Source organism: Loxodonta africana, chromosome X (genome assembly GCF_030014295.1).
Source record: "Loxodonta africana isolate mLoxAfr1 chromosome X, mLoxAfr1.hap2, whole genome shotgun sequence".
NCBI classification, from domain to species: Eukaryota; Metazoa; Chordata; class Mammalia; order Proboscidea; family Elephantidae; genus Loxodonta; species Loxodonta africana.
In genome coordinates, this window is record NC_087369.1 from 117,155,131 (window position 1) to 117,174,552 (window position 19,422).

Genomic DNA, 19,422 nt, shown 5'->3' on the forward strand with positions numbered 1-19,422 from the left:
GGACTGTAAATTTGAAAAGATGCTTTGATTCTGTAGGAAGGTGCTATGGGATTGGGAGAGAAAGATGTCAGCCATACCTAGAAGTGGAATCTTGGATATGGTAAAAAAATGTGAAATGGTTCACTACAGATGATCTGCCTGTTGGATAATCTGCCCCTGATTATAGTTCTTCTCTTTATGTATGCTGCCCAATCTAGGATTCTCTTGAAGGGAGGTTCTGTGTTTCTCTACTCATTAGTACTATAGGAAGAAAAGTATTCCATGAATGCTGTTCTAATTGTACATCAGATGAAAACAGTGCTTGCTTTCTGGCACTGAAGAGAAGGCTTTAGGTCCCTGCCCTACCTGGAAATAAAAGTGCATATTCCTCATTTATGTAATAAAAATAGAAAGTAGGTTATGCAAATCTTCTTAATGAAATGAAAAGTACCAGTTGAATACTGTGTGTCAGTGTTCCTTTAAAAATGTTCTTATGGAGTCATAAAGGACGGGATAATTAAAACTCCATGCAGAGTTTAGTTCTTTGACCTCTCATTAGTTTCAGTACTATGAATTGCCATTTGTTAGAAGCCTAATTTGATTATTAGCCCCTCTGAGCTTACAGCATGCATCCAGAAGAGTGGACTCTGTGTGACTCGGAATGCATGCTGCTGCCGCATGCCTGAGATGGAAAATGGAGGTGCAAAATTGCCTTGCTCCTGTATGTTCATGAGTTTGTCGAAAAGAAGTGGTTAAACAAAGGGAAAGCAGTCCTTTCCAACATACACAGCTACAAGTTTGATAAAAGAAACTCAGTGTGCACGCTGACTATTTCATTCGTGGAAGGAGGAGGAGAAAGAGGGAATTTTAGTCCCTACAGTTTTATCATTAAAAAAGAAAAAAAAATGGTATGTTGTACTCCCTTATGCCACTCTGCATAGTGAAATAAAAACTGACTTACTTTCTTAAGGTGTTTCCACAAATTATTGCAGAAACTTAGAGCCAAGAACTACTAGTATACTCACTTTGTCTCTCTGGATAGGTACTCTCGTCTCAGCATTTTAATTAATTCCTCAATATTGCTACTAAGAGGCTTAGGAAGTGTAATCAGGCTTCTCGCCAAAGCCAATGCCTGTAAAACAATCAAACTTCTATTTTTTTTTAAGTAAGCAAGCTGAATTGGAGAGTTGTGAGAAAGCAGAAAAACTACAAAAATAAGAATATGTAAGTTAAACACCCTCCCCTCAGAAGCCCCGTGATTGCCAAATATAAGTAGCTGAAAAAAATTGGTCTACCTCTTCCTTTACTCTCCAGGAGATCATTTGAGACAAGTATAAAAGTCTCCAACTTTCCCAAGTTTGAGATTCCAAAAGAGGATTAATTAAAGTCAGAGTTAAAGTCTGAAAAATGTAGACTACAAGAGTAATAATAATACAGCAGACTCTCTTTTAGTGAACTTCCACTTAGTCTGCTGGCTGGATTAATTTACACTCAGACCCAGGGATCAAGAGCCATGGTACACTAACTGCTTGTGGTTAATAGTGTAATGTGGTTAGATGTGTCTAGTTTTCCCAGACGGTTCTGCTTCAGCCATTTGAGTTGTATGCTTACCAAAAATCAGCTGAGTTTGTTCCAAAATCTATTTATGCCAGTTGTACATAATAATGTAATTATGTAATTAAATTAAATATTATGTAAACTGATGAAATATAAATGCAAAGTGAGCTGTTGATTCAATGAAATCTAGGCTGGATGCCTTTGTAAGAATTAGTAATATTGGTATACTAAAAATATCTGTCAAATTAGGCATGGGTGAGAACAAAAATAAAAGATAGGGGATATTGTAACAATCGGGAAGATTCTACATTCAGATTGCTTCACATTTTATTTTATAATTTATTTTATGGAAATTTCAAGTATATCTAAATTATATATAAAAAAAATTAGCATGATATATTCATCACCCAGCTTTAGCAATTATCCATGCAGGTACAATCTTGTTTCACCTGTACCCTACTCACTCTCCCATCACAATTACTTTGAAACAAATCTCAGATATCATAACACTTCATCTAATAGGTCTTTTTTTTTTTTTTTTAGGAAACCTTGGTGGTGTAGTGGTTAAGAGCTACGGCTGCTAACCAAAAGTTTGGAAGTTCAAATCTACCAGGTGCTCCTTGGAAACCTTATGGGGCAGTTCTACTCTGTCCTATAGGGTCACTGTGAGTTGGAATTGACTCAATGGCAATGGGTTTCATAGGTCTTTTTTAGTTCTCATTCCACTTTACCCCCACACATCTGTCAGTTTGTTATACTGTGGGAGCTCGCGTGTTGCTGTGTTGCTGGAAGCTATGCCACCAGTATTCAAATACCAGCAAGGTCACACATGGCAAACAAGTTTCAGCTGAGCTTCTAGACTAAGACAGACTAGGAAGAAGGACCTGGCGGTACACTTCTGAAAAGAAAGCCAGTGAAAACCTGTGAATAGCAGTGGAACATTATCTGATATAGTGCCGGAAGATTTGGCCCTCAGGTTGAAGGCACTCAAAATACGACTGGGAAACAGCTGCCTCCTCAAAGTAGAGTCAACCTTAATGATGTGGATGGAGTAAAGCTTTTGGGACCTTCATCTGCTGATGTGGCATGACTCAAAATGAGAAACAGCTGCAAATATCCATTAATAATTTGAACCTGAAGTATGAAACTAGGAAAACTGGAAGCTGTCAAAAATGAAATGGAGCACATAAAGATAGATAATCCTAGGCATTAGTGAGCTAAAATGGACTGGTATTGGTCAATCTGAATTGGACAATCATATGGTCTACTATGCCGGTAATGACAAATAGAAGAGGAATGGGGTCGAATTCATTGTCAAAAAGAACATTTCAAGATGTATTCTGAAGTACTACGTTGTCAGTGATTGGATAATATACATACGCCTACGAGGAAGACCAGTTACTATGACTATTATTCAAATTTACACACCAACCACTAAGGCCAAAGATGAAGAAATTGAAGATTTTTTACCAACTTCTGCAGTCTGAAATTGATCAAACACGCAATGCACTGATAATTATTGGTGATTGGAATGTGAAAGTTGAAAACAAAGGAAAAGGATTGGTAGTTGGAAACTATGGCCTTGGTGATAGAAATGATGCAGGAGATCACACGATTAAATTTTGCAAGACCAAGGACTTCTTCATTGCAAATACCTTTTGTCACCAACATAAAGGGCAACTATACATATGGACCTCACCAGATAAAATACACAGGAATCAAATCGACTGTATCTGTGGGAAGAGATGATGGAAAAGGTCAATATCATCAGTCAGAACAAGGCCAGGGAATGACTGTGGAACAGACCATCAATTGCTCACATGCAAGATCAAGTTGAGGTTGAAGAATATTTGAACAAGTCCACAAGAGCCAAAGTATGATCTTGAGTATATCCCACCTGAATTTAGAGACCACGTCAAGAATAGATTTGATGCTTTGAACTCTAATGACCAAAGACCAGACAAGCTGTGGAATGACATCAAGGACATCATACATGAAAAAAGCAAGAGGTCATTAAAAGGACAGGAGAGAAAGAAAAGACCAAAATGGATGTCAGAAGAGTCTCTGAAACTTGCTCTTGAATGTCGAGTAGCTAAAGCAAAAGTTAAAAATGATGAAGTAAAAGAGCTGAACAGATTTTAAAGGGCTGCTCGAAAACACAAAGTAAAGTATTATGACATGTACAAAGACTTGGAGATAGAAAACCAAAAGGGAAGAATATGCTCAGCATTTCTCAAGCTGAAAGAACTGAAGAAAAAATTCAAGACTGGAGTTGCAATATTGAAGGATTCTACAGGGAAAATACTAAACGATGCAGGAAACATCAAAAGAAGATGGAAGAAATACACAGAGTCACTATGCCAAAAAGAAATGGTCGATGTTCAACCATTTCAGGAGGTAACATATGATCAGGAATCAATGGTACTGAAGGAAGAAATCCAAGCTGCACTGAAGGCATTGGCGATAAACAAGGCTCTGGGAATAGACACAATACCAACAGAAAAAGTCCAACAAATGGATACAGTGCTGGAAGTGCTCACTCATCTATGCCAAGAAATTTGGAAGACAGCTGTCTGGCCAATTGACTGGGCAAGATCCATTTTTATGCATATTCCCAAGAAGAGCGATTGAACTGAATGTGGAAATTATTGAACAATATCATCAATATCACACGCTAGCAAAATTTTGCTGAAGATCATTCAAAAGTGGCTGCAGCAGTATGTCAACAGGGAACTGCCAGAAATTCAAGCCGGATTTAGAAGAGGACGTGGAACCAGGGATATCATTGCTGATGTCAGATGGATCATGGCCGAAAGCAGAGAATACCAGAAAGATGTTTACCTGTGTTTTATTGACTATGCTAAGGCATTTGACTGTGTGCATTATAATAAATTATGGATTGTATTATGGAGAATGGGAATTCCGGAACACTTAATTATACCCATGGGGAATCTGTACATGGGTCAAGAGGCAATCCTTCGAACAGAACAAGGGGATACTGCATTGTTTAAAGTCAGGAAAGGTGTATGTCAGCATTCCTTTCACCATACCTATTCAAACTGAATGCTGAGCAAATAATCTGAGAAGCTGGACTATATGAAGAAGAATGGGGCATCAGGATTGGAGGAACACTCATTAACAACCTGTGTTATGTGAATGACACAACCTTGCTTGCTGAAAGTGAAGAGGACTTGAAGCCCAAACTGGTAAGATCGAAGACCACGCCTTCAGTGTAGATTACACCTCAACATAAAGGAAACAAAAATCCTCACAACTGGACCAATAAACAACATCATGCTGAACAGAGAAAAGATTGAGATTGTCAAGGGTTTCATTTTACTTGGATCCACAATCAATACCCATGGAAGCATCAGTCAAGAAATCAAAAGAGGCATTGCATTGGGCAAATCGGCCAAAAGACCTCTTTAAAGTGTTGAAAAGCAAAGATGTCACCTTGAGGACTAAGGAGCACCTGACCCAAGCCATCGTGTTTTCAACTGCCTCATATGCATGCAAAAGCTGGACAATAAAAGAGGAAGACCCAAGAAGAATTGACTCCTTTGAATTGTGGTGTTGGCAAAGAATATTGAATAATACCAAAGACTGCCAAAAGAACAAACAAATCTCTCTTGGAAGAAGTACAACCAGAATGCTCCTTAGAAGCAAAGATGGTGAGACTAAGCCTCACATACTTTGGACCTGTTATCAGGAGGGTTCAGTCACTGGAGAATGACATTATGCTTGGTAAAGTAGAGGTTCAGCAAAAAAAGAGGAAGAACCTCAATGAGATGGATTGACATAGCAGCTGCAACAATGGGTACAAGCATAGCAACTATTTTGAGAATGGCGCAAGACCAGGCAGTGTTTCATTCTGTTGTGCATAGGGTTGCTATGAGTTGGAATCGATTTCATGGCACCTAACACAAAATAAATAAATAAATAAAAATAAAAAATAAAATAAATTTTTTTAATTTTTTTTTTTAACACACAACAATTTATTTGCAGGAATATGCAGAAGCACAAGGGTTGGATATGTGAACTATACCAAAACTTAGGACTTGAAGCACTTACTGATGAAGGTCAAGGACCACAGCCTTCAGTATGGATTACACCTCAACATGAAGAAAATAAAAATCTTCGCAACTGGACTGGTAAGCAACATCATGATAAACTAAGAAAAGATTGAGGTTGTCAAGAATTTCATTTTACTTGGATCCACAATCAACACCCATGGAAGCAGCAGTTAAGAAATCAAAAGACACATTGCGTTGGGCAAATCTGCTGCAAAAGACCTTTTTAAAGTGTTGAAAAGCAAAGCTGTCACTCTAAGGATTAAGGTGCGCCTGACTCAAGCCATGGTATTTTCCTTTGCCTCATATGCATGCAAAAGCTGGACAATGAATAAAGAAGACCGAAGTAGAACTGATGCTTTTAAATTGTGGTGTTTGCGAAGAATATACCTTGGGCGTGTTATCAGGAGGGATCAGCCCCTGAAGAAGGACATCATTCTTGATAAAGTACAGGGTCTGTGAAAGAGAGCAAGACCCTCAATAAGATGGATTGACACAGTGGCTGCAACAAAGGGCTCAAGCATAGCAACAATTGTGAGGATGGCGCAGGACTGGGCAGTGTTTTGTTCTGTTGTGCATAGGGTTGCTATGAGTTGGAACAGACTCGATGGCATCTAACAACAACAACAACATTCTACTTTAAGGAACCCAAACTGGAAATTATTGTTTGTTTGCAAGAAAGATAATGCAAAACTCTAATAGTCAACCCTTACTTAAGGAAAAGACTGGAGGTTAGGAAAAAAAATTATATCTATCCAGGTACTCAAAAATGCATGTTAAAATAAAATATTTAAGATATACAGGATATGTTCATGACTCTTTGTTTCACTTTTTTTTTTTTTTTTTTACTAACCAATGAACTACTGAGTCCTATTTGTTGGATGAGAGGGTTTCTAGCATAAGTATGACAATGACAATGACGATGACGATGATGATGAAATGTGATTGGAATGATTTACATGTCAAGGTTAACATAAATCAATAACTGGGTAATGCCATGTTTTTGAGGCTTATTGCATTTGAAAAAGAAAAACATAACTTTGTTTTATTTGAAAAATCTTGGCTTTGGGAACAGTAACAATACCATTAATTGCGTTGTTTTCTAAAGTCCAACTTCTCTTAGCATAGCCTGGTCCATTCATAATAGTGGAAAGAACAGCCATGAATAATTTAGTGACTCTGCGGCACTCCACTTCCAGGCATACCTGATTGGACTAAGGATGAACACCTCAGGAAGCAAACTCAGTAGTTAACCGGTGTCGATCAATGGTTCTTTCTTACAAATTTGAAATATGATATAAAAATCTGGTTAGCAAATGGATAGGTGATTGATGTAAATGGCTGTTTTAGCCAAAATGAACCATACGAAAGTAGAGGAAGCAAGTTGAGAGAGAAAGAGAGAGGAGACAGAGATGAGAGAGGCATTTTTGAAACAAAGTGAGCAACCACGCGATTTCTAACTTAACAGGAACATTTCTAGTTCTTAGGGTCCTGACTGGGCTTTGATGGTTGGCCTTGGATTTCCATGAAATTGCTTGTTGCAACCTTATATTAAATTCTCTTTTATTTAAGCTCACTTAGGTGGGTTCCCATTCCTTGAAACCAACTGACTGAGAAACTCAGTGTTCTCTGATATAGAAGGTTCGAGTGGAGAATCAAAAGGTGTAGATCATAAAACCCCTCATAATTGAAACCAAATATAGCATTAGGCTAGGATTTCTCATGACAAGCCCCTGTGTATGTATGTGTACGTGCCTGTACACTCATACGTATAGGTATGTATGTGTGACTGCTTAATATCAACTATTATCCATATGGAGTTCCTCGGTGGTGCAAATGGTTAATGAGCTCAGATGCTAATCGAAAGGTTGGAGGTTTGAGTCCACCCAGAGGTGCCTTGTAAGAAAGCCTGGCAATCTACTTCCGAAAAATTAACCACTGAACACCCTATGGACCACAGTTCTCCTCTGACACACATGGGGTTGCCTTGAGTCAGAATAGACTCCACAGCAGCTGGTTTGGTTTAATACTCATACTGTCTGTAAAGCAGCTCAGGGCTGTGTCAGTTTAAGATACTTGATTGACACGTTATCTCACAGAGGAAGAAATAATTATCTATTAGTAAACCCAGTCCCATGGAATAGGGCAGGGTTGCACTATCTTATTCAGTTTTTTAGTGCTGTGCTCTTCCATTGTCTTAAAGTTGCTCATGAGTCTGCAAAATAGCATTCTGTTTTTTTTTTTAATTCTCCATGAACCTATTTCAGATGGTAATGTTTCCTGTACATTCATATTTGACTACTATATATATATTCAACACTTACTGACATGTCAAGCACCATTGTATACTGATCTTATTTAACCCTCTCTGCAAACTGCATTTTACATATGAGGAAAATGAAACTAAGCATCTTATCCAAGCTTTGCAGCGAATATGTGGCAGAATGAGGTACTCTTTCTATGGCAAGTGTGGTATTTCTTGCCACAGAAAGGCTGTTTCTCTTCCAGCCGTTAGTGCAGTAGCATTGAATACAAAAAGGGGAATGGAGTACATGGATTAGAATAAAGCTAAAAGTAACATTCTTCAGTAATAAAATAATCAGTAGTATTGCAGATGAAATTCCTTTGATTTATCACTTGGGCTATTTAACGGGAATATTACTATATTACACTTTATGTAAGACAGAAAGAAGATAATCACAACAACATGCTCAAATTTTAAGAACACACCTTGGTTCCCATGGGGTTGAATTTGGACTTAGGTCATAAGTATATTTGAATCACCCCTGATTTGACCATAGGCTCTTTTGTATATGTCACTATTACATACAGTATCCACTCTGATTTCCTCATGAAATGTCCTGAGTAGAAAAGTCAGAGGGTATTGTGAATAAAAATATGAGGCCTCCAGATGGAGCAAAACGTGGAAGGTCTTCAGGACGGGTGGTTGGAATATTTTGCAAACAGCTTTACTAGGCTTATGTATATCCAACACTCGTCAGACAGATTTTTTGCTTTTCTATGAACCCACCTAGAGAAAGTCACATTGCTTCTCTGGGTCTCAGTTCACCTGTTTATAAATAGAAAAACCTTGTCTGGATTATTCCTATGTATCTCTCCTAACTTGACAATTTTGCATTTCATGAAATACACTTTTCAAAAGCAATAGCTCGCTGAAACAGAATTATCTTTTTTTCTTTTCATAAAATCACTTAATTGGATGGCAATGCATTTCCTAGAAGTGGGTGAATTGAATATCTGATGGATACTAGACTAGTTTGTTCTGACATCTTGTGTGGCTTCCCCTCGACATTACACAATCTGATATGACTCTTCCATACAGCTCATCTGGCCCAGAGGTTAAACGTGTTCATTTGCTTATTATCAGGGCCCTGCATACACATGTCCGCCAACACTTCTGGCATTTGGAAAAAAAAATGAGTTGTGTAGAGACTTGGCATTTTACCTTTCCGTTTGTTCCTAGCAGGATTGTTATTTTCCCTTTGCAATTTCATGAGCATTGTATGGTCTTTATTGAGTGACTAAAATGTATTTGTTTCTAGAGTATGACAGAGGACTCATTTTCTTTAAAAAAAAAATCCTTTGGGAAATAGTCTGTTCAATTTCTAAGGCTGCCATTCACTCAAAAATATTAAATGCATTTAAAATAGAGATGAATTCTTTGTCTCAAAATGAAGGCGACTTTTAGAAAATTGCCTATGGCCAATCTATAGTTTCTTTTAGGAAATACAGAGCCAAATACCCCTCATATCTACCTTAATCATCCAGTACAAGACTCCCTCCCAAATTCATTCACTGTAGCTTTTCTCAGTCTAACTTCTCTGTCCTCATAAATCTACTTTCAGTGTTAACGACAGAACTGAAGGAGAGGTTGTAGGGGGGCAGTCAGATGTGTGCGATTTTTCTTGGATCCTTTACATATCAATGGTCCACTTTCTGAGTCCTGGGAAAAATTGAAACAATAAGTTTTGTCATCAATGCTGTCATTGTCATTATTTGCTGTCAAGTCTTCAATAGTGGCTTCATTTCCAGGGATAATACTTTTGGTTTCCGTGGCATTCAAATTGATGTTCCTACTCCAAAGCATTTCGCTCTTTGTTTTTACATGAGTTGTCTTTTCTCACACCAGTTTTTCTTGAATAAACCCTTGATGTAATTTGTATGCTCCCTTATACATTTCCTAATACAATGTGTATTAATTGAATGTGTACTATATTTACATATATCTCCAGTTGTTCAGTTGTTACTAAGAGACTGCAACCTACTAGGGATGGTGACATTTGGGACATGTATGGATGTGCTATAGATTATATTTCTGGCATTTCCATTCACATGTTTGTTTCAGTTTTTGAAAACCTTAATGTCTATCGAAAGGGCCAAAGAATCACCTGTGACTTCAAAATCATTCCACTCTTTTCTAGCTTATATCACTTTCTAGATAATAGTAGATATGACAGTGTAGGAAATATCAGAGTAATGGAATAGGTGACCTCTATTTCTGGCATCTAGAAGTCTACGGAAAAACTTAACATTACTATTCCTGTGAAGATTTGATAAACCGTATACTATCAAGTACTGAGTACAGAGGTGGGGCCAAGATGGTGGAGTACTCAGACGTTTCCTGTGGTTCCTGTTACAACAAAGACCCGAAAAAACAAGTGAATTGATTATATATGACAATCTAGGGGCCCTGAACATCAAAGGCAAAGTTGAGGGATTGGACTGGGTGGCAGGGGGAGGGAGAGACAGTTCAGAAGCAGCAAGAATTTGCCAGACCTGACCTGGCTGGCATCCTGTAGGCTGGAGCAGGCTGAGGCAAGCAGTAGAACTCCAGAAGCGTTTTCCACGTCGGGAGAGACTGAGTGACGAAGTCTACTCAAGCCTCCAGAACCAGTGAAAATTGGCGCTCAATCAGCAAAAGATAAGTACACGCATCTAACCTACCACATAGATCAAAAAACACCCTGTTTCGGAAGAACCACTCTCCCATTTATCTGCTCCCTCCCTGTCCTTCACAGATCTGGGCTGGGCTCAGTGATTTCTGCTTCCCCTGGGCCGGCAGTAGGACCCATCACATGTCCTGAGCCATTCTTCCAGCCTTGGAGAGGGAACAAATTAACAAACAGGAAAAAAAAATCTGCCAGCTCCCCTAAACAAGGAACTCAGGGCAGGCACAGCTCCTTTGCTTAGGCACAGGTATAAGAGGTCCATTGACTTTCAATGCCTTTCACCCATGCATAGACTTGTGTGGGCCCGTTTCAACAACTTAGGCCCTCATTAGCACATTACAGCAGGATATATACCTGAAGCCTAACTTCACTGTATCAGCCCTATGGTGCAGTGGCAGGTGTGTGACATTTGACACTACTCTGCCATTAAGCAAGGTCCTCACCTACCCACATCAGGAGCCTGAGCACTGGTAGCTCCACCAGAGCCACCTAGCCACCTGTGACAGGGGTCCAAGAATAAGTGGTGCCTCCCAGTCCTTACAGCCAATAGCAGAGAAGAGCTGAAGGCACTGAAGGAGGGAGGGATGTGCTCTCTACTTCAGGGGCATCTTCCAGACCTCACCTGCATCCTTCCTGATCCTGATCCTGAGTTGTACCATGTTACTTCCTTAATAAGCCACTTAACTGTAAGTATGATCAGAGTTTTGTGTGGCCATTGCAACAGATCATCGAACTCAGGAGAGGGAGGGACAGCTAGTGTCAGAATTGGTAAAACGGTTGGAGAGTGGAGGTATGTCTGACCTCCACCTCATGGGAATCACCTTTGGGTTGATCCTGGTCATTATCCTCCCTGAAGTTAGATGGGCTCTGATGCTACTACTACTACTCCCACCATTTTACAGTGGGGCAGGCATTGATATATGTGCACTTACCCCAAGTTTTTCCCACAGACCATGAAATTGGGATTGTGGGTGTTTCTTTTAGAAAGCTTTTTCTCCATACGTGGCTGTTGTATCCTTTCTAAACCATTCTGACCTAAACTTTCATTCAAACTGATCAGCTATTGTTCTGCCCACTGGCAGGAACAGATTCTTCCATGTCTTTGCTGCTGTGGGACAGAAACTTGGTTAATTAGTTCGGTCCAAAGTTACAACTGATGTTCTATAATGGTTTTGTCTTTACGTGTCTGGAAATAGCCCATATCTAATTTCTAATTTCTTTGTGTTCCCTATTAGATCACAAGTTTCTAGGGTTTAGGAAATTTACCTTTTATTTTAATCAAGAACTGTATCTTTTATATTTTGATAACTGTACCCATTATTTGTTGTATATCACAACAAGTGTAATTTTACCAGTGGTCCTAATTGTGCCTAACTGACATTCAGGTACACCTGACTGCATCTGATTAGCTGGCAGGAAAAATCCACAGGGTTTACTTAAATGAATTTAGTAGTTTGAAGAGAAAAGGCTAAGGATAAAGAGAGGAGGAGGATGGGAAGGAGGAGTGGAGAAAAATGGAAGGAAGAGTCTTGTAAGCGGGCACCTTGTCAGCAAAGGTGAGATGAGGGAGAAGGATGGGAAGGATAGCTCAGTGTCTGTCCCCTGATCTATTGCCAAAGACTTCTGTCTGGAATTTATAAATAGAGGCATTGAAGGCAGAAGCTGAAGGCTTGTATTTACAAAGGATTTGTGAGATACATGGTGTGGTATGCCATGGTCAGGCTTCAAGTAGCCTTACTGATACAGTAAACAATAGAACACCAACAAACCAACCAACGACCCCTTCGCCATAGAGTTGATTCCGACTTGTGGCAACCCCATGTGTTACAGAGTAGAACTACTTCATAGGTTTTTTTTTGTCTGTAATCTTTATGGAAGCTTATTTCCAGGCCTTTCTTTCATGGCACTACTTGGTGGGTTTGAACCACCAACGTTTAAGTTCGTAATCAAGTGCAAACCATTTGTACCAAGCAACAGAACACAGAAGTATGTAATTGTGATACAGCAAGAATTTCATTGATAGTAATGGATAGACTCTTGAGTGCTGATGTAGGCCCTCCCCCAGGTTAAAATAGTATAACAGGCAGCTAGTTCATTGTCTCTGACTCCTCCGAACTTGCAGATCCTTTGTTCTGCATCAGGTGCATTCACCACTGATATTCTGGCCCCTCCAAAGAAATCTGGGAGGCATCATTTATAATCATATCTGGTGCATATCCTTTCCAGTCTTGTTTGCTGGTTTGGTAATAACAAAAAGCAAAAGTAAACTTGAAAAAAGTCTAAGTTATCATTGTCTACAGTCTTTCATGGCCCAGTCATTGAGGTAAGATGGCAAAAAAAAAAAATGGAGGAGAAGGACATCCTGTGTGAACACAGTGTGGCCTGAGGTCAATGAGAATTGAAGGAATTATAGCATTTATTTTGCTCCTCTAGGGTGTGTGTACGGAAACCCTGATGGCATAGTAGTTTAGTGCTACGAGGGTGTGTAGCTATGGAAACATCAGGAGAACATGGCTTGGACATGCAGGGAACCATACCAAAAAGCAACAAGGTCATGGAAAAATGCTACCCTCGAGTAGCTATATGTTAGCTCAGTGAAGTTGCTCAGAAAATAGAGTCTGAGAGGATACTTCGTAAGTTCTCATGAAACACCACTAAAAATGTCCACAAATTGCTTGATAAGGCTCAGTACGTGGGGACTGGTAGGATGCCTGTACCTCATTCATTATCTACTATTTAACTTACTGTTACCCCTCCACCCTTATATTTGTATAGCCTTTGCAGTTTACAAAGTGCTTTCGTATGCGTTTGCTCATTTAATACTGAGAACAACCCTGTAAGGTTGTTACAGAGTACAGCCATAACAGATATTATAATCATTATATAGATAATCTATGGCCTAGACAGTTGAAAACATTCTCCTAAGGTTACATCTCTAGAGAGTTGTAGAAACAGATACAGAACTCAAGCCTTCTGTGGTAGGCAGAATAATGGACCCCCAAAGCTGTCCATATCCTAATCCCCGAACCCTGTGAATAAGTTGCCTTACATGGCAAAAGAGACTTTGCAGATGTGAGTAAGATTAAGGACCTTGAGATGGGGATATTATCCTGAATTATCCAGGTGGGCTCAACTCAATCATATGAATCCTTAAAATCAGAGACTTTTCCTGGCTGAGGTCAGAAGGAGATGTGACAATAGAAGGAGGTTCAGAGAGAAATTTGACATTACTGGTTTTGAAGATGAAGAGGACACTGGCCAAAAAATGTGGGTGGTTTCACGAAGCTAGAAAAAGCAAGGTAACAAATTGTTCCTGTATTAGTTTCCTGAAGGAGCCCTGGTGGCTCAGTGGTTAAGTGTTCGGTTGCTAGCCAAAAGGTAAGTGGTTGGAATCCATCAGCTGCTTTGCACCAGAAAGATGTGGCAGTCTGCTTCCTTAAAGATTTACAGCTTTGGAGACCCTATGGGGCAGCACTACTCTGTCCTATAGGGTTGCTAATGAGTTGGAACTGACTCAATGGCAATGGGTTGGGGTTATTAGTTTCCTATTGCTACTGTAACAAATTATCACAAGCCTGGTTAAAGCAACAAAAATTTATCATCTTACAATTCTGGAGGTCAGAAGAAATGAATCTTATGGGCTAAAATAAAAATGTTGGCAGAGCTCTGTTCTTTTAGAGGTTCTAAGGGAGAATCTGTTTCCTTGCATTTTAGTTTCTGGAGTCCATCTGCATTTCTTAGTTTGTGGCCCTTTCCTCCATCTTTAAAGAGTATCACTCCAACCTCTGCTTCTGTTGTCACATCTTCTCTCTCCCTCTCTAACCTTTGCTTCTGTTATAAGGATCTTTGTGTTTACATTGAGCCCACCTAGACAATCAAGGTTAATCTTCCCATCTCAGGACCCTTAACTTAATCACAGTGCAAGGTGACATTCGCAGGTTCTGGGAATGTAGCCTTGCCAGGGTTGGATTAAGGCATGTGAAGGACCTAAACACTGATAATCTGGGGTGCCCCCTTCTCTGCTTACTCATGCATCAAACAGAATATATGAATTATATATATACATATGTGTGCGTGTCTTAGCTGTCCATGAGGTAACTTCTCTTAAAATGTGACTGCAATATTAGCAGTTGAACGCAATCAAGAGGAATAAGCCATTTTAGTGGAATGAGGTGAATTGGATTATGAATTTTTTTTATTGTCCTTTAAGTGAAAGTTTACGAATCAAGTCAGTCTCCCATACAAAAATTTATACATACCTGTCTATATACTCCTAACTGCCCTTCCCCTAATGAGACAGCACACTCCTCCCCTCTACTCTCTCTTTTCGTGTCAACTTGGCCAGCTTCTGACCCCCTCTGCCCTCTTATCCCCTCTCCAGACAGGAGATGCCAACATAGTCTCATGTGTCTACTTGATCCAAGAAGCTCACTCTTCACCAGTATCATTTTCTATCCCATTGTCCAGTCCAATCCCTCTCTGAAGAGTTGGCTTTGGGAATGGTTCCTGTCTTAGGCTAACAGAAGGTCTGAGGACCATGACCACCGGGGTCCTTCTAGTCTCAGTCAGACCATTAGGTCTGGTCTTTTTATGAGAATTTGGGGTCTGCATCCCACTGCTCTCCTGCTCCCTCAGGGGTTCTCTGTTGTGTTCCCTGTCAGAGCAGTCATTGGTTGTAGCCGGGAACCATCTAGTTCTTCTGGTCTCAGGCTGATGTAGTCTCTGGTTTATGTGGCCCTTTCTGTCTCTTGGGCTCCTAATTACCTTGTGTCCTTGGTGTTCTTCATTCTCCTTTGCTTCAGGTGGGTTGAGTCCAATTAACGCATCTTAGATGGCTGCTTGCTAGCCTTTAAGACCCCAGACGCCACTCTCCAAAGCAAGATGCACAATGCTATCTTAATAGATTTTATTATGCCAATTGACTTTGATGTCCCCTGAAACCATGGTCCCCAAACCTCTGACCCTGCTATGCTGGCCTTCGAAAAAAAAATTTTTTTTTGGCCTTCGAAGCATTCAGTTTATTCAGGAGACTTCTTTGCTTTTGGTTTAGTCCAGTTGTGCTGACCTCTCCTGAATTATGTGCTGTCTTTCCCTTCACCTAAAATACTTCTTATCTACTATCTAATTAGTGAAAACTCCTCTCTCTCCTTTCCTCCCTCCCCCCTCTCGTAACCATCAAAGAATATTTTCTTCTCTGTTTAAACTATTTCTCGAGTTCTTATCATAGTGGTCTTATACAGTATTTGTCCTTTTGCAACTGACTAATTTCACTCAGTATAATCCCTTCCAGATTCCTCCATGTTATGGAATGTTTCACGAATTCATCATTGTTCTTCATCGATGTGTAATATTCCATTGTGTGAATACACCATAATTTATTTATCCATTCATCCGTTGATGGGCACCTTGGTTGCTTCCGTCTTTTTGATATTGGAAACAGTGCTGCAATGAACACGGGTGTGCATATATCTGTTCATGTAAATGCTCTTATTTCTCTAGGATATATTCCAAGGAGTGGGATTGCTGGATCCTATAGTAGTTCTATTTCTAGGTTTTTTAGGAAGTGCCAAATCATTCTCCAAAGTGGTTGTACCATTGGACATTCCCACCAGCAGTGTAGAAGTGTTCCAATCTTTCCACAACCTCTCCAACATTTATTATTTTGTTGTGTTTTTTGGATTAATGCTAGCCTTGTTGGAATGAGATGGAATCTCATTGTAGTTTTGATTTGCATTTCTCTAATGGCTAATGATTGTGAGCATTTCCTCATGTATCTGTTTGCAGTCTGAATGTCTTCTTTATTGAAGTGCCTGTTCATATCTTTTGCCTATTTTTTAATTTGGTTATTTCTCTTTTTGCAGTATCATGTAGATTTTAGACATCAGGCGCTGATCGGAAATGTCATAGCTAAAAATTGTTTCCCAGTCTGTAGGTAATCTTTTTACTCTTTTGGTGAAGTCTTTGGATGAGCATAGGTGTTTGATTTTTAGGAGCTCCCAGTTATCTAGTTTTTCTTCTGCATTGTTATTAATATTTTGTATACTGTTTTTTTTTATGCCATGTATTAGGGCTCCTAGCAATGTCCCTATTTTTTCTTCCATGATCTTTATCGTTTTAGATTTTATGTTCAGGTCTTTGATCCATTTTGAGTTAGCTTTTGTGCATGGTGTGAGGTATGGGTCTTGTTTCAGTTTTTTGGAGATGGATATCCAGTTATGCCAACACCATTTGTTAAAAAGATTGTCTTTTCCCCATTTAACTGACTTTGGGCCTTTTTCAAATATCAACTGCTCATATGCGGATGGATTTATGTCTGGATTCTCAATTCTGTTCCATTGGTCTATGTATCAGTTATTGCACCAGTACCAGGCTGTTTTGACTACTGTGGTGGTACAATAGGTTCTAAAATCAGGTAGAGTGAAGCCTCCCATTTTGTTCTTCTTTTTCAATAATGCTTTACTTATCTGGGGCCTCTTTCCCTTCCATATGAAGTTGGTGATTTGTTTCTCCATCTCATTAAAAAATGTCATTGGAATTTGGTTCAGAATTGCATTGTATCATAGATGGGTTTTGGTAGAACAGACATTTTTACAATGTTAAGTTTTCCTATCCATGAGCAAGGTATGTTTCTCCACTTATGTAGGACTCTTGGTTTCTTGCAGCAGAGTCTTGCAGTTTTGTTTGTACAGGTCTTTTACATCTCTGGTAAGATTTATTCCTAAGTATTTTATCTTCTTGGGGGCTACTGTAAATAGTATTGATTTGGTGATTTCCTCTTCGGTGTTCTTTTTGTTGGTGTAGAGGAATCCAACTGATTTTTGTATGTTTATCTTGTATCCTGATACTCTGCTGAACTCTTAGTTTCAGTAGCTTTCTTGAGGATTCTTTAGGGCTTTCTGTGTATTAAGATCATGTCATCTGCAAATAGAGATACTTTTACTTCTCCCTTACCAATCTGGATGCCCTTTATTTCTTTATCTAGCCTAATTGCTCTGGCTAGGACCTCCAGCACAATGTTGAATAAGAATGGTGATAAAGGGCATCCTTTTCTGGCTCCTGATCTCAAGGGGAACGCTTTTGGACTCTCTCCATTTAGGATGATGTTGGCTGTTGGCTTTGCGTAAATGCCCTTTATTATGTTGAAGAATTTTCTTCTATTCCTATTTTGCTGACAGTTTTTATCATGAATGGGTGTTGAATTTTGTCAAATGCTTTTTGTGCATCAATTGATAAAATCATGTGATTCTTGTCTATTCTTTTATTTATATGACGGATTACATTAATTGTTTTTCTAGTGTTGAATCCTCCCTGCATACATGGTATGAATGCCACTTGGCCATGGTGAATTATTTTTTTTATATGTTGTTGAATTCTATTGGCTAGAATTTTGTTGAGGATTTTTGCATCTAAGTTCATGAGGGATATAGATCTGTAATTTTCTTTTTTTTCTGTGTATTTAGCTGCCTTCAGTATCAGGAATATGCTGACTTCATAGGATGAGTTTGGGAGTATTCCGTCCATTTCTATGATCTGAAATACCTTTAGTAGTAGTGGTGTTAACTCTTCTCTGAACATTTTGTAGAACTCTGCAGTGAAGCTGTCCGGGCCAGGGCTTTTTTTAGTTGTTGTTGTTGGGAGTTTTTTGATTACCTTTTCAATCTCTTCTTTTGTTATGGGTCTATTTAATTGTTCTAACTTTGTGTTCATTTAGGTTGGTAGTGTGCTTCTAGGAATTCATCCATTTCTTCTAGATTTTCAAATTTGTTAGAGTACAATTTTTCATAGTAATCTGATATGATTCTTTTAATTTCAGTTGGAGCTGTTGTAATATTACCCATCTCATTTCTTATTGAGTTTATTTGCTTCCTCTCCTCTTTTTCTTTTGTCAGTTTGGCCAATGGCTTATCGATTTTGTTAATTTTTTCAAGGAACCAGCTTTTGGTCTTGCTAGTTCTTTCAGTTGTTTTTCTGTTTTCTATTTCATTTAATTCTGCTCTAATTTTTTTTATTTGCTTTCTTCTGGTGCCTGAGGGTTTCTTTTGTTGCTCTCTTTCCATTTGTTCAATTTGTAGGGATAATTCTTTGACTTTGGCCCTTTCTTCTTTTTTGAATGTGTGCATTTATTGATATAAATTGACCTCTGAGCACTGCTTTCACTGTGTCCCAAAGGTTCTAATAGGAAGTGTTTTCATTCTTTTGGACTCTATGAATTTCTTTATTCCATCCTTGATGTCTTCTATAACTCAGTCTTTTTTGAGCAAGGTATTGTTCAGTTTCCAAGTGTTTGATTTCATTTCCCTGCTTTTTCTGTTGTTGATTTCTACTTTTATGGCCTTATGGTCAGAGAAGATGCTGTGTAATATTTTGATGTTTTGGATTCTGCTAAGGCTTGCTCTATGACCTAATATTTGGTCTATTCTAGAGAATGTTCCTTGTGCACTAGAAAAGAAAGTATATTTGGCTGCTGTTGGTTGGGGTGTTCTGTATATGTCTATAAGGTCAAGTTGGTTGATTGTGGCATTTAGATCTTCCGTGTCTTTATTGAGCTTCTTTCTGGATGTCCTGTACTTCACCGAAAGTAGTGTGTTGAAGTCTCCTACTATAATTGTGGAGTTGTGTATTTCATTTTTCAGTGCTGTTAGGGTTTGTTTTATGTATCTTGGGGCCCTGACATTGGGTGCATAAATATTTAGTATGGTTATATCCTTCTGGTATATTGTTCCTTTAATCATTATATAGTGTCCTTCCTCATCCTTGTGGTGGATTTAACTTTAAAGTCTATTTTGTCAGAAATTAATCTTGCCACTTCTGCTCTTTTTTGATTGTTGTTTGCTTGATATATTTTT